This window comes from Ovis canadensis, chromosome 25 (assembly GCF_042477335.2).
Source record: "Ovis canadensis isolate MfBH-ARS-UI-01 breed Bighorn chromosome 25, ARS-UI_OviCan_v2, whole genome shotgun sequence".
NCBI lineage: Eukaryota > Metazoa > Chordata > Mammalia > Artiodactyla > Bovidae > Ovis > Ovis canadensis.
In genome coordinates this window covers 45,773,541-45,787,662 of record NC_091269.1, presented here as the reverse complement: position 1 = coordinate 45,787,662, position 14,122 = coordinate 45,773,541, and the positions used below count along the sequence as shown (strand labels likewise).

Here is a 14,122-nt window from a genome sequence, read left to right as displayed (position 1 = left end):
CTTTTTAATCATTAGTTCCAGAAAATATAATCTTTCATTTATATTTAATCAAAGGAATTAACTTTTCTTTGAGAATAAAGATAAAATGTAGCATCCAACACTGCTCCCCAGACATATAAGAGGCAATAGCTATATTTATAAAGTAGCTGTAGCAGTGCACTTTTTTGGAATTACAAGTCTTTCTCAATTAGAATATGAAAACCCATGGCCCCTGAATCCCTTGCAAAAAAAAACAATCGAGATTTAAAAAACCGATGGATTATATATGTAGTTTTTGTACCAGATAAAATTATTATGTTCAGAAAGGGAAAAAAAAATCACTTTCACTAACAAGATAGGAACTGACTTGGAGTAAACAGAAAGGTTAACAGCATTGGTTGTTAAGGAGCCCAAGTATATGTGTGCAGCATATTAACAGCTACACAGGTCAAGGATCAGGAATGCTGGTGATGGGAAGCAGCCTTGGAAAAAAATCAACTTCATCTGCTATTCAAAGAGAAACAAAACGAGAATGCGAGTCATTGCTCATTGCTGTAAGAATTTAATGAGTAACAGCCAATTGCTATTCTACTCCATGAAGAGAATTGGTCCTTTTGACTCAGTGCAATATGTGTTCTGGATGCCTTAATAAGAAAAAAAAAAAAAAGATCTCCAATGACTTTTGGAGGTAGAAGCTATGTTTTTCTTTTGTATAGCTCTTTTGAGAATTCTTGCAGCTATTATAGACTAGTATCTGATTATTCCTAGTCAAAATAAGAATTTTACTATTCTAAGAAGGACTTTGAAAGAACTGACAACTAGAGAATCATTCCCTTGTGTTTTTCAAACAAGAAAAACAATGTATTTAGTAATGGTAGTTTTTTATGGAAGACTGACAGATGGCTCTGAAAGGAAGATGTACATGCGAGTGAAGACGACCTTGGCCTCATTAATAGGATAGTGTCCTGTCAGAGTTTCCATTTCTCATCTAAGAGATAGGAGCAAAGATGTGATTTGGTTATCTGTAACACACTGATAAGCTTGTAAATGGAGAAATCGTGCTGACCTAAAAACATTCTGCCAGGAAATAACTGCTCCCTCACTAGCTAGAAGTAGGATGGTCATTGACTGCCAGCTTCTGGAGGGAGAAGTGGTCTTAGTGGCAGTCTTGTTTGGGGGACCCATTAAATGCCCTTATGCAGTTGAATCAGTATTCCAAGACTATGCTTTCAGCAGATTGAATAGGGGTGCAGTAGTAACTGTTTAAAAGCATAGCTTCTAAATGCAAGGTGAAGAGGAGACATTAGAGCCCTAGCTTGTACTCTCCACAGTACAAATAAAGACACAGTAATATATTTGGGAAGGAACAGAAAGTGCTGGAGAAGGAAATGGCCACCCACTCCAGTATTCTTGCCTGGAGAGTCTTGTGGACAGAGAAGCCTGGTGGGCTGCTGTCCATGGGATCGCACAGAGTTGGACACGACGGAAGCGACTTAGCACGCATGCATGCATTGGAGAAAGAAATGGTAACCCACTCCAGTGTTCTTGCCTGGAGAATCCCAGGGACAGAGGAACCTGGTGGGCTGCCATCTATGGGGTCACACAGAGTTGGACACGACTGAAGTGCCTTAACAGCAGCAGCAGCAGCAGCAGAATGTACTGTAGGTCTAAAAGCAAAGGACAAAAGTGCCATTTCTTTAGATACTTAAAAATCCTAGAGCATATAAACCAAGTAAAAAGCACATGTATTTCCATTTTATATATAAGAATATTTAAATTTAGAGAAAGAGGGAATTGGCAGTATTTTACTATATTAATATTTAATAGTACTTTACCTGAGAATGTTTTAAATCTAGCTAGCTACATTGAGAGTTTTCTTGAAAGATGTAAATAAGAGTGACTCAAGTATTTCATTCAGTTTTGCTCTTTTTCCATCTCTGGCTCTTAAAGTATTTAAGAGGACAGTAGAATGAATACATTTAAATGAGAGCTTTGTTTAGTTTTTTTACTTAGGGAAGTTTCTATAAGGAAGATGTTTAAAAATGCATGCTATTTATTCTCTTGGTAAAAGTGCACAAACATATATGTACTTTTAAACGAATAATCATAAAGTGAACAGTATAACTACTACCAAGGTCAAAAAACAGAATGTGCCTCACATGCCCGTTGCTGGCCAACTCTGTGGTCTGTTTGTCTTAAGGTAACAAAGGCACAATTAAGTTCCTAAACACTGTTAGTAAAGAGGTTTGCTTTCAATGATTACTTTGTTTTGGAGTACTAGAAGTATATTGAAAAAAAGGAATTTATTTTTATTCTTTCAAAGGAAGAGAAATTAGATTGAGAACTCAGTCATGATTTTTTTAAGAATATATTAAAAGAAATTATATCAGAAAATATACAAAGGAAGACAAGCATTTAGAAAGTATATTATTTCTGAGGAAGAAAATATTGTGTTTTTTATTATTCAGTTCAATACTAAGCCATATTACATACTGTTCTTGAAAATTACTTCTTAGTCTTGTGGTTCGTCTTTAGAACTTTTTCCTCAAACTTACCTTTTTCAGAAAGCCTGTCCTTGAAAATCTATCACTAAATGTTTCATTGCACTATTACATCAGTATTAAGAACAGCAGATTGAATGTAGAAAGAAGTTGCTATCTCTCATTACCACCACAGCTGTGGTGTCATTTTTGCTATCTGATATTTCTGTGACTTGAAATTTTAATTTTATTTAAGTAGAATCACTAAGCAGATGCCACTTTCTGTTAGAGCTGTTCATGCTTATACACCATGGACACTTACTAAATTCACTGTGCTTGGACACACTAATATTTTGTAGTAGATTTTATCCATTCATTGAAAGCAATCACATTGTTCTTGACAATCATGTAAAATAGGCAGCTTGTTAGAGGAACAAGTGTACAACTTTCTGAAGAATTTCACTTGGAAAATAAAAATGAGATGCTGCAGAAAAGGTTTCTGTCAGAAAAGAGTTCATAGAGATAACATATATACCCACATATGTATATATTCAATTAAGGTTTAGAAAATAATGTCAGGGAAATGTCTGACAATGTAGAGAGAGACAGAAAATATGACGGAAAAAATCTGATGAAGAGGATCTTCAAACAGTGCAAAAATTAACTGTTAGGATTCTTAAGGGGAGAAAATAGACCTTGGAGTCTTGAAGTTGGATGAAAGAGCCCCAGGACTGGTAGTATTTCCAGGGACTTGGCAATAGTAAAGAAAAAAAAAAAAAAAACTATCTTGCAAAAAGTCTCATCACTCTCTGCCTAAAAATATTCTTCCAAAGAATTTTTGCCCCCCAAATGGCCAACACACAAATAACTAGGCATATGAGGAAATTATCCACCATGAGCAAGCAGACATCCAGAACTCATAGACATGAAATACTGAAATTATCATCAGACTTTGGCTAAAAATAACTTGTTTCTAATCAGGTAGTTGGAAACTATTGCAAAGAAAAAGTGATGTAGCAGTTTTGGAAAAGAACCAAGTAGAAATACTAGAACTATGATACTGGAACTATGAAACTGTGTAAGTGAACGTAAGAGCTCAGTGGATGGATTTGGCAGCAAATTAGATACGGCTGCAGAGGGAAATAATGACCTAGAAATTATATCAGAAAGTATGATCCAGCATGTTACATTTGCAGAGAGGAAAAGTAAAAATTACAGATAAGAGAAAAAGAGGCATATAGGAGAGAATGAGATGCCCTAACACACATTTAATTTGAATCCCAGAAGGAGAGGAGAGAGAGAATGGACCAAAGCTGATGAAAGACATCAACCTACAGATTAAAGAAGCCAAGTGAATTCCAGTTTTGTTGAGTGAGCTTATATTGCACTTTTCTTTCCTACAACTTGTGACTGAATCAGGGACAACATTAACTAAACTACTTAGACCCCAGCACTTTTTAAATTGAATGTCCAGAATTCGTTGGCAGTATCCACATTACAAAGGACAAAAACCAGGAAATCAACAGAAGAATGCTTTGATTGAAGTTGTTATTATTATTATTTTTTTAAAAAAAGGATAAAAGGTATCCAGGAATTCTTTTTACAGTTTTTGTAACTTTCTGTAAGACTGAAACTTCATCGACATACAGAATTTTTTAAGCTAAAAAAAAGCAAGGAAACACAATGGAAATAGGACACTACCATTTGTTATAGTTGTGTTTTGTTTTTTTTTTTTTAAGAAAATTTGTTGAAGTCTTTCCTGTGTTTTGTTCAGCATTTAGGATAGATGTAACTTTTATTAATTCTTGATCTTACCGCAAAATTTGGCCCATTTAATTTCAAAGGGTATTAGAATTTAATGTAAGAAACAACTTCCTGATTAGGATGTCTCATATTGAGCCAGCTACTAATAAGACAGTGAAAGTGAAAGATTCGACTTTCACTAAAATGTTTTTTGTTTGTTTTATTTAAGAAAATAGTGTATATGTCTATAAATCTATTCTTCCCACCACCATCCCTTTCAGGCTTTTCCCTGTTTAATTGCGTGAAACCTACCTGTCAGCTCTATCATTACACTGAAACAGCAGGATAAAAAAGTCACCAACAGCCCCCATTTGTCTTGTGCCTTGACCTCCTTTTATTTTTTCCCAGTAACCACATTGAGAATTTTAAGCCCTTTTCTCTTTCAAATGTTCTCTTCACTTGGCTTCACTGGCAATTGGTTCTGCTGGTTTTTTCTCTCTTTTCTGGATCTGCCTTTCTTTTTTTTTTTTATTCATTGGCTTATATGGCTAGGTCCTGAAGTTTTGTCCTTATCTCTCTCTCTTTTACTGCAGTCTTGTTCTATCCAAATCCTACTCGTTCTTCAGAGTCCTATACAGATGTTGCCTCCTCTGTAGTGGTGAGGGCCATCCCAGTCAGTGGCAAGCTTCTAGCTCTCAGTGCCTTGCCTCCACCCCTTACTTTGTGCAGAGACTGTCAGTGCTTAGCCATGTCTCTTGTGCTTGCAAGCATTCAGGAAGCTAAAACTGTTTTCTATAAAGATCAGAAACCTATACATTTCTGTTGATTTTTCTTTTCAAAAAAGAAAAAGGTTTTGTTTGACAAAGGGGGTGTTTTTTGCCCCATACTTGAAATTGTAAACTCTCAGGAGTCAGCAAGCTATGGTCTAAGGACCAAATTTGCCCTGTTACCTGTTTTGTTGTGTGGCCCTCAAACTATGAACAGTGTTTCTATTTTTTTAATGGTTGAAAAACATTAAAAGAAGAATAATATTTCATGACATGTAAAAATTATATGAAATTCTAATATCAGGGTCTCTAAGTAAAATTTTATTGGAGCACAGCAATCTTCCTTTATTTATCCATTGACTGCGTTTGTGCCATAGTGCCATAGTTAAGTAGTTGTGACGACAGAATATGGCTATTTGATCCTTTGTATATATCTTTATACGTGTATGGGACTTCCCAGGTGGATCAGTGGTAAAGAATCTGCCTGCAGTGCAGAGACTCGGATTTGATCCCTGAATCTGGAAGATCCCCTGGAGAAGGAAGTAGCAACCCACTCTAGTATTCTCGCCTGGGAATCCCATGGACAGAGAAGTCTGGGGGGGCTACATACAGTCCATGGGTTTGCAAAAGAATCAGACCTGACTTAGCGAGTAAACAACAACAGCAACTTGATCCTTTATGGAAAAAGTTTTCTGACCCCTGTCTTAAAGGTTAGTATTTAGTTTAATTTTTTTTTTAAATTTCACCCAGTGTCCTTTCTGCTTTATGATTAGATATGATGCTCATATTTAATAGGTGCTCGAGATATATTATTGCCAAATTCAGACTGAAATTGAAGAAAGTGGTGAAAACCGCTAGACCATTCAGGTATGACCTAAATCAAATCCCTTATGATTATACAGTGGAAGTGAGAAATAGATTTAAGGGACTAGATCTGATAGACAGAGTAGAGTGCCCGATGAACTGTGGATGGAGGTTCATGACATTGTACAGGAGACAGGGATCAAGACCATCCCCAAGAAAAAGAAATGCAAAAAAGCAAAATGGCTGTCTGAGGAAGCCTTACAAATAGCTGTGAAAAGAAGGGAAGCGAAAAGCAAAGGAGAAAAGGAAACATATAAGCATCTGAATGCAGAGTTCCAAAGAATAGCAAGGAGAGATAAGAAAGCCTGCCTCAGCGATCAATGCAAAGAAATAGAGGAAAACAACAGAATGGAAAAGACTATAGAGATCTCTTCAAGAAAACTAGAGATACCAAGGGAACATTTCATGGAAAGATGGGCTCAATAAAGGACAGAAATGGTAGGGACCTAACAGAAGCAGAAGATATTGAGAAGAGGTGGCAAGAATACACAGAAGAACTGTACAAAATAGATCTTCACGACTCAGATAATCACGATGGTGTGATCACTTACCTAGAGCCAGACATCCTGGAATGTGAAGTCAAGTGGGCCTTAGAAAGCACCACTACAAACAAAGCTAGTGGAGGTGATGGAATTCCAATTGAGCTATTTCAAATCCTGAAAGATGATGCTGTGAAAGTGCTGCACTCAATATGTCAGCAAATGTGGAAAACTCAGCAGTGGCCACAGGACTGGAAAAGGTCAGTTTTCATTCCAACCCCAAAAGAAAGGCAATGCCAAAGAATGCCCAAACTACTGCACAATTGCACTCATCTCACATACTAATAAAGTAATGCTCAAAATTCTCCAAGCCAGGCTTCAGCAATACATGAACCGTGAACTTCCAGATGTTCAAGCTGGTTTTAGAAAAGGCAGAGGAGCCAGATATCAAATTGCCAACAACCGCTGGATCATCAAAAAAGCAAGAGTTCCAGAAAGACATCTATTTCTGCTTGATTGACTCTGCCAAAGCCTTTGACTGTGTGGATCACAATAAACTGTGGAAAATTCTGAAAGAGATGGGAATACCAGATCACCTGACCTGCCTCTTGAGAAACCTATATGCAGGTCAGGAAGCAACAGTCAGAACTGGACATGGAACAACAGACTGGTTCCAAATAGGAAAAAGAGTATGTTAAGGCTATATATTGTCACCCTGCTTATTTAACTTGTATGCAGAGTACATCATGAGAAACGTTGGGCTGGAAGAAACACAAGCTGGAATCAGGATTGCCAGGAGAAATGTCAATAACCTCAGATACGCAGATGATACCACCCTTATGGCAGAAAGTGAAGAAGAACTGAAGACCCTCTTGATAAAAGTGAAAGAGGAGAGTGAAAAAGTTGGCTTAAAGCTCAACATTCAGAAAACGAAGATCATGGCATCCGGTCCCATCGCTTCATGGCAGATAGATCGGGAAACAGTGGAAATAGTGGCTGACTTTATTTTGGGGGGCTCCAAAATCACTGTAGATGGTGACTGGAACCATGAAATTAAAACGCTTACTCCTTGGCAGGAAAATTATGACCAACCTAGACAACATATTCAAAAGCAGAGCCATTACTTTGCCAACAAAGGTCCGACTAGTCAAGGCCATGGTTTTTCCAGTGGTCATGTATGGATATGAGAGTTGGACAGTGAAGAAAGCTGAGTGCTAAAGAATTGATGCTTTTGAACTGTGGTATTGGAGAAGACTCTTGAGAGTCGCTTGGACTGCAAGGAGATCCAACCAGTCCATTCTAAAGGAGATCAGTCCTGGGTGTTCATTGGAAGGACTGATGTTGAAACTGAAACTCCAATACTTTGGCCACCTGATGCGAAGAGCTGACTCATTTGAAAAGACTGATGCTGGGAAAGATTGAGGGCAGGAGGAGAAGGGGACGACAGAGGATGAGATGGCTGGATGGCATCATTGACTCGATGGACATGACTCTGAGTGAACTCTGGGAGTTGGTCATGGACAGGGAGGCCTGGCGTGCTGCAGTTCGTGAGATCGCAAAGAGACACAACTGAGTAACTGAACTGACTGAGAAGATACATTATTTATGTCATAAGTATTTAGTTAACAGTGTCAATCTTATTGCATTTTTGTTAACTCTTTTCTAGCAAATATTTTTAAAAAATTAGTTTACTATGTTCCGGAAAAGAGAGCCCAGAGTCAAATATACCGCTAACTCATACCTCACAATCTTCTGTTGCTAAGTTTATTTTTCAATTAAATTTGATTGTAACTTTATTACTTCACATCAGCAAAGTTCAGCTGATAGGAATAATTTTGAGCTTGAATTTACACTTAAATTTCTTTTATTTCAAAATACATCCAAAATTAGTCTTGGGTTTCTCTGTGAAAGTGAAAAAGTGAATGTATTAGTCACTTTTCATGTCCAACTCTTTGCGACCCCATGTACTGTAGCTTGCCAGGCTCCTCTCTCCATGGAATTTTCCAGGCAAGAATACTGGAGTGGGTAGCCATTCCCTTCTCCAGGGGATTTTTCTGACCCAGGGATTGAACCCAGGTCTCCTGCATTTCAGGCAGGTTGTTTAGTGTCTGAGCCACACTGATTAACTTGAAACATGAACAGTGATTTTTTTCACATTTTCATTTATGCCTTATTGCAGAATGTATTAATAAAAAGTATTGAATGAAGAGTAAATGCCGGTGAACTTTTAAGTAAATCAGTCCCAAATACATTGCTAGCATGACTATCAGAAAAATGTGACATATAGGAAGGAACCTGTGATAAGACGCCTTGCCAAAATATGGCCGCTCTTGCTTTGCTGTGTTAGTGATAAAATGTGGCTCAGCCTTCATTCTTGATGATTACAGAGTGAAACTTAGGCAAATGGGAGATGTAAGAAATCATTAAGGGCTTTTCATATTTTGCTAGTAATAGAAATAATGTGTTTTATGTTAAAAATCTGAAAGACTTCTGCCAAGTGATTAGAGCAACAGATATATAAGGAAAAGTACAGTTTGAAGTGCTTCAATTTGGTTTGGTACATTTCTTGTTTTAGATTACTGGGTTGGGGGCGGGGAGACAATTCAAATCCAAGTAGGATTTCACCAAAACTTATCCTCTGAATTTGCTTCATGTGTCACTTTGCCTAGAAAGTGAAGTCTTAAAACACTAATGAGGGCACCCAAAAATATGACTGTCAGTGAGGCAAAACCGTTGTTAAAATGAAACTGGAAAACAAGCTGTTAGCTGATTTTTGACAGAGCCAGCATCCATTGTAGAAAGATGCACCCTCCCTGGTTTGTTGCTGTCTGTTTATACAAGATGTTTTTTCCTCCCTTCACTCTCTTTCGGATTTCTGTTTGTTGGCTGTTCGTCTTTGCCATGGTTCTGGGATACTTCATGCCTTGTCTTGGCTCAGGCAGGGAATGACAGGCTTGGAAAGCCTAACCTATGTGATGACAAGAAATAGGAAAAGACAGTGAGAGTAGAAAGTAATTATGTGGTTAGAATTACTTTTCTTAAAATCATTTCTGTTTTTTATCAGAATGAAAAATATTTTATTGAATCCCTCCTCAATGTAAAACACTAAACTACTGTTTGCTATATTTCTGGGAGATGGGGACAGATATTCAGTTGGTCTCTCTGATCCTGTTGCTGTGAATTCTTTGAACAGTGTACTTGTTGTTATTGTGGGAAATATTCATCTCTTTTATATATGCATTTCTAGGGGTCTAGTATATCATTTTGGGTGTACTTTACAAATGAAGGGAGTTTGGTTATGATTCACTTGGATCCATTGAGTTCTATGGGGTTTTTTAGTTGTGGTGAAATATACGTAAGATTCACCATGTTAACCACTTTAAGTATATAATTCAGTGGCATTAATAACCCCATCACATTGTCCTATAACAGTCACTACCATCCAGCTCCAGAACTGGCTCATCCCAAGTTGAAACTCTGTACCCATTAAACAGTAACTTTATTCTCCCCTCCCATCCGCCCTTAGCACTCATTATTCTGCTTTCTGTCTCTGTGAATTTGGCTCCTATATGTACCACATATGAGTGGAATTATACAATATTTTCCTTGTTTCTGGTTTATTTCAATCTTATAACATTTCCAAGCTTCATCCACATTGTAGCATGTATCAGGATCTAGTTTAAGACTGACTAATATTCCACTATATGTTTACATGCCCATATAATATTCCATTTTATGCATTATATGGGTATGTATTATATATTCCATTGTGGTTTTTTAGCTACAGTATAAACACACCACAAAGAATCTGATGCTGGGAAAGATTGAAGGCAAAAGAAGAAGAGGGCAGCAGAGGATGAGATGGTTAGTTATTAATAGCATCACCAACTCAATGGATATAAATTTGAGCAAATTCTGGGAGATAGTGGAGGACAGAGGAGCCTGGTGTGCTATAGTTCATGGGGTCTTAAAGAGTCGGACAGGACTTGGCAACTGAACAACAAGCCAGTATAGATCTGTACCTAGAGAGGTGACAGGGCACTGTTTTTTGAGTCAGCCTATTTAGAGACGAGGCCAAATGAAACCATGTTAGATTAGGTGGCTTGGTGCCAACAAATGTCTAAGTGTTATTCCAAATGTTGGAGGACATCATGGGAAGAGATAAAGAAATGAGAGTGAAGTTCATGATGTCATGAAACTGTGATGATTTCTTAAGAAATAATGTCCTCTTTCCCATATCTCATTAATGAAGCAATTTTAGAATTAATGGTCATAGGTGAACATTATGATTACAAAATAAAAGTAGAAAAACAAAATATAAGTCATTCAGAACTCTAGTTCAGAGTTTGTTCTCTCAGTTGTAAGTTAAAACATTAATACCATTTCCTTAAATTGTAGAGATCTTGCAACTCCTGAAGTGTGTTGGTGGGGTGGGAGTGATAACCTTATCCCTTTCCCGAGGCCTTTTGCTTATTTGGCATTTAGCCCACACCTTTGCAGAAGGGAAGGAGGCCATCTGGACTGGATTACAGATAAGAGTGTGTCATAATAGATAATGTTGCATTGGTGCTACTGAAAGCAGGTTTCCTATGGTCCTGACAGAGGACAGAATATTTCATGTTCTGTTGTCCAATAAGATAAGATGATTTAGTTGAAAATCTAAGATAAGATGTGGCAACCTCTCTCCTGTCTTCCAAGGAAGCATTTCAAACCCAGCTATTTTTTGGACAGCTCTTATTTATATGTGTATATACTCTTGCCAGTGCCTGATGTTGCCAAGGGGCCTCTGATTTGCTGTTTTACTTTTCTGATTGCTGTCCTCCCATTGGAAAAGTTGGAGTGGAGGTGGCTGCACCTGATGACCTTTTCTCCCATCTCATTGTTCTTTTTCCGAATTTGTCACTTGACACAATAGTCAGCATCTTTGTGCCCTGCCAGCCTAAAGCCAGTTGCCCAGGGAACCCCCAGGTTGAGCAGAAATCATCTCTGCCCCTTTCTGCTGACTGGCACTTCCTTTCTCCTGTATGATATGTATGATACAAAGATCAAACACTTACCTCCTGTTGCTGTTGTTTAAGGGACAGTTATGAGTAATCCCTGAGGACAGAATAGGTTCTGAAAAGGGCATCTGCCTTTAGGGTTGGTGGGCACAGGCCTCGGGCATTGAAGAGTTCCAGCAGCCACCTGGGGCAGTTTTGCCCTGAAGAAGCAATAATACCGATGCCTGAAGGCAAGGCTTTCTCCGGAAGTAATTTTGCAGCAAACTGAATCCCAGCGGCCTCTCTCTGATGCTAATTCTGCATGCTGCTGTGGAAACTGGCAGAGCGTGCTGGTGTGTGCTGAGATGAGGTCGGGTTCTTCAGCCGTGTCAGCACAGCCTCTTCTCTCTTCCTGCCTCCTACCTCCACCCCACATTTTTTTTCTTGTTACTTTTAAAAACCAAAAAGGGAAGGGAGGGGAGGGGAAGTCCCTTGGCATTTTGAGTATTGAGGTGCTCAGCAGAACTGCCTGGCATTCTGTTTGTATAGAACGGTTTTAATTCATTCTCTTAATAGGTCATTTGACCTTACCAGCTGAGTCTTAAACTTGATAATCCTCACGTCAGCAGTGTGGCTCAGGCCACACATCCAGAAGTGCAACCCTGCGAAATTATTTGAAGGAGGTTTTAAAGCCTTCATTCCTTGGCTGTTTGTCTGGTTTCTGCCTGACGGCTCCTCAGGTCAGACTCCTCATAACATTCCTCATGCTCACTGCAGCCAAGACAGGCACATGGTTTGGGAGAGCAGAATCAATGAGGGAAGTTCACGTTCCTATTCTGTGTGCACAGCCTGACGACATTCCCATGCCATTGAAGTCAGTGGAGACGTGGCTTTGGCTCTGGTGACATGCAAGCTTTTTGGTGCTGATGTAATGGAGGTGCCCAAAGCAGGAGTGATGTGCTAATAGGGTTGGAAAATTGTGGCTGAGTCCTCTGATTACAGAGGTAGCTGACGATAAGGATTACTTCTCACACATACTGGCCTTGACTTGTTCCTTGGCTCTGAGGTGCCCCTGGCCTTCTGGAAATACATTATGTCCCATTTTTATTGGCTATTATTAGCTGTTATTATTGGCTGTCTCACCACTGATTACTGTAGTCTCAGATTTCAGATTAGATGTGGTATTTGAGGTGGAGTTAGGGCTGTATTTGGAGAAGACTGGGAGAGTAACCACCTAACAGCCACATTGTCTTTTATTCTGAAGTAGATGTTTCTGCTCCATTCTTTAAAAACATTACAGCCCCATGAGGCCAGTTGATGACTGCAGAGACTGTAAGCTATCAGAGTTCCTACGTGACTTTTCTTATTTTCTTTTAAGGAAGCTGCTTTTTGTCCTGTGATGATGCATTGGAGGTTTTAGTTGGTGAGTGACAATAATAGAGCTCAAAATACTGTCTGATAATTGATCTTCCTGTAACTGCAGAATATCCTTGTAAGGTGTTGTCCCTGTGTAAAAATGGAAAAATTGAGGGAGAGAGTAGCTGCGTGGTTATTGACAGGAAAGCACTGAAGTCTCGTTTGCCCTAATAACTGTTTTGATTTCTCTCTTCAATAAAAAAGAAGTTTCTATCTTTGGTTTCCAGGTGAAGTTGTGAATGTTTGTGTGTGTTTGGTGGGACATGGCTTACCCCAGTGTGAATAGACTCCATTGTATTCTTCTGTGAAGATTTAGAAAGAATCGATGTGAGTGCAGCCTATATGAATATGTTTTACGTGGATGGAGGGTGTTTTGGATCTGAGGTGTCGGATCATCATTTTCCTTCTTGTCTCTTTACATCTTTCATATTTGCTCTCTTCAGAAGTAATCTCACACATAGCCAGAAGGAAAATACAAGGTACAAGAAGGCTTGAAAGTTGGAATTGCTGGGTTCCTTGACAGAAACTCAGAATCATTTTTTAAGGTTTGGGGGATTTTAACAAATAAGACTTTGAAACAAAACTTACTTGTGGGAAAAGAAACTTATTTGTGATCCTAACTCTTAAGTGTGATTAGCAATAAAGCATATGAAAAGCTGTGTGGTATTTTTCAAATTTTTATGGTTTTAGTCTAATGTCCACATCTTTCTGTTTACTGCCTAAAGTCTTTTAATTATTGTACCTAGAGGCCAATTGGGTAAAGAATACTTATGAAGTATACCATTATTTATTTTGTTGTTTTCAGTTAGGATCATCTAAGGGCTATGATTCCCTGGAGAAGGAAATGGCAACCCACTGCAGTACTCTTGCCTGGAGAATCCCATGAAAGGAGGAGCCTGGTAGGCTACAGTCCATGGGGTCGCAGAGTCGGACACGACTGAGCGACTTCACTACAAGGGCTATGATTAAAGTTTTTTCACATTACTTATTTCTCTTTCATGGCCACAAAACCAAGTGACCACTTCCTTTGCTGTCAGATTGCATACCCATAGCCCACAAATGGAGCTTCTTCCCCACTTAGTGTTCTTTCGTACAGATTTGTTATTCGGATCGTGAGACAAATGCACACTGCCATATAGACATGGCCTGCTACTGGCCTATGTTCTAGGCCTGGTCCCAGAAACTATTAAATTTATGTCACAGTGTTAGTGGTCCTAGCCTGTTTCTGTTTCTTGTCTTTTAAATGAGGATAGTAATGCTGAGCTCTGGTTTATGTCACAGTGATTTTTGGAAGGGTTAATGATCTGGGCTTTGTGAGATACTTATAGATCCTTAGATGAAAGGTGTTATTTAGCCTCAGCAAGGCTTCCTGCAGGCGTGCCTTCCAAAGAGCTCAAAGTGTTTATCAGACTATC

General features: G+C 38.7%; 1 protein-coding gene across 17 annotated transcripts in view; it reads left to right on the top strand.

The window, feature by feature from the left end:
• Positions 1-14,122, top strand: part of ASCC1 (activating signal cointegrator 1 complex subunit 1) — a 117,794-nt gene that overhangs the window by 91,318 nt on the left and 12,354 nt on the right. For 4 of the 17 annotated variants that reach the window (XR_011253007.1, XR_011253008.1, XR_011253010.1 and 1 more), the window contains exon 10: positions 13,513-13,606. The exons of 11 other annotated variants lie outside the window; for them this stretch is intronic. The gene's annotated coding sequence lies outside the window, so the exon portion shown is untranslated. Of the gene's footprint in view, positions 1-3,743; positions 3,831-13,512; positions 13,607-14,122 lie in introns of all 17 variants that reach the window. 2 more of the 17 variants (XR_011253011.1, XR_011253006.1) reach the window with 1 other exon arrangement.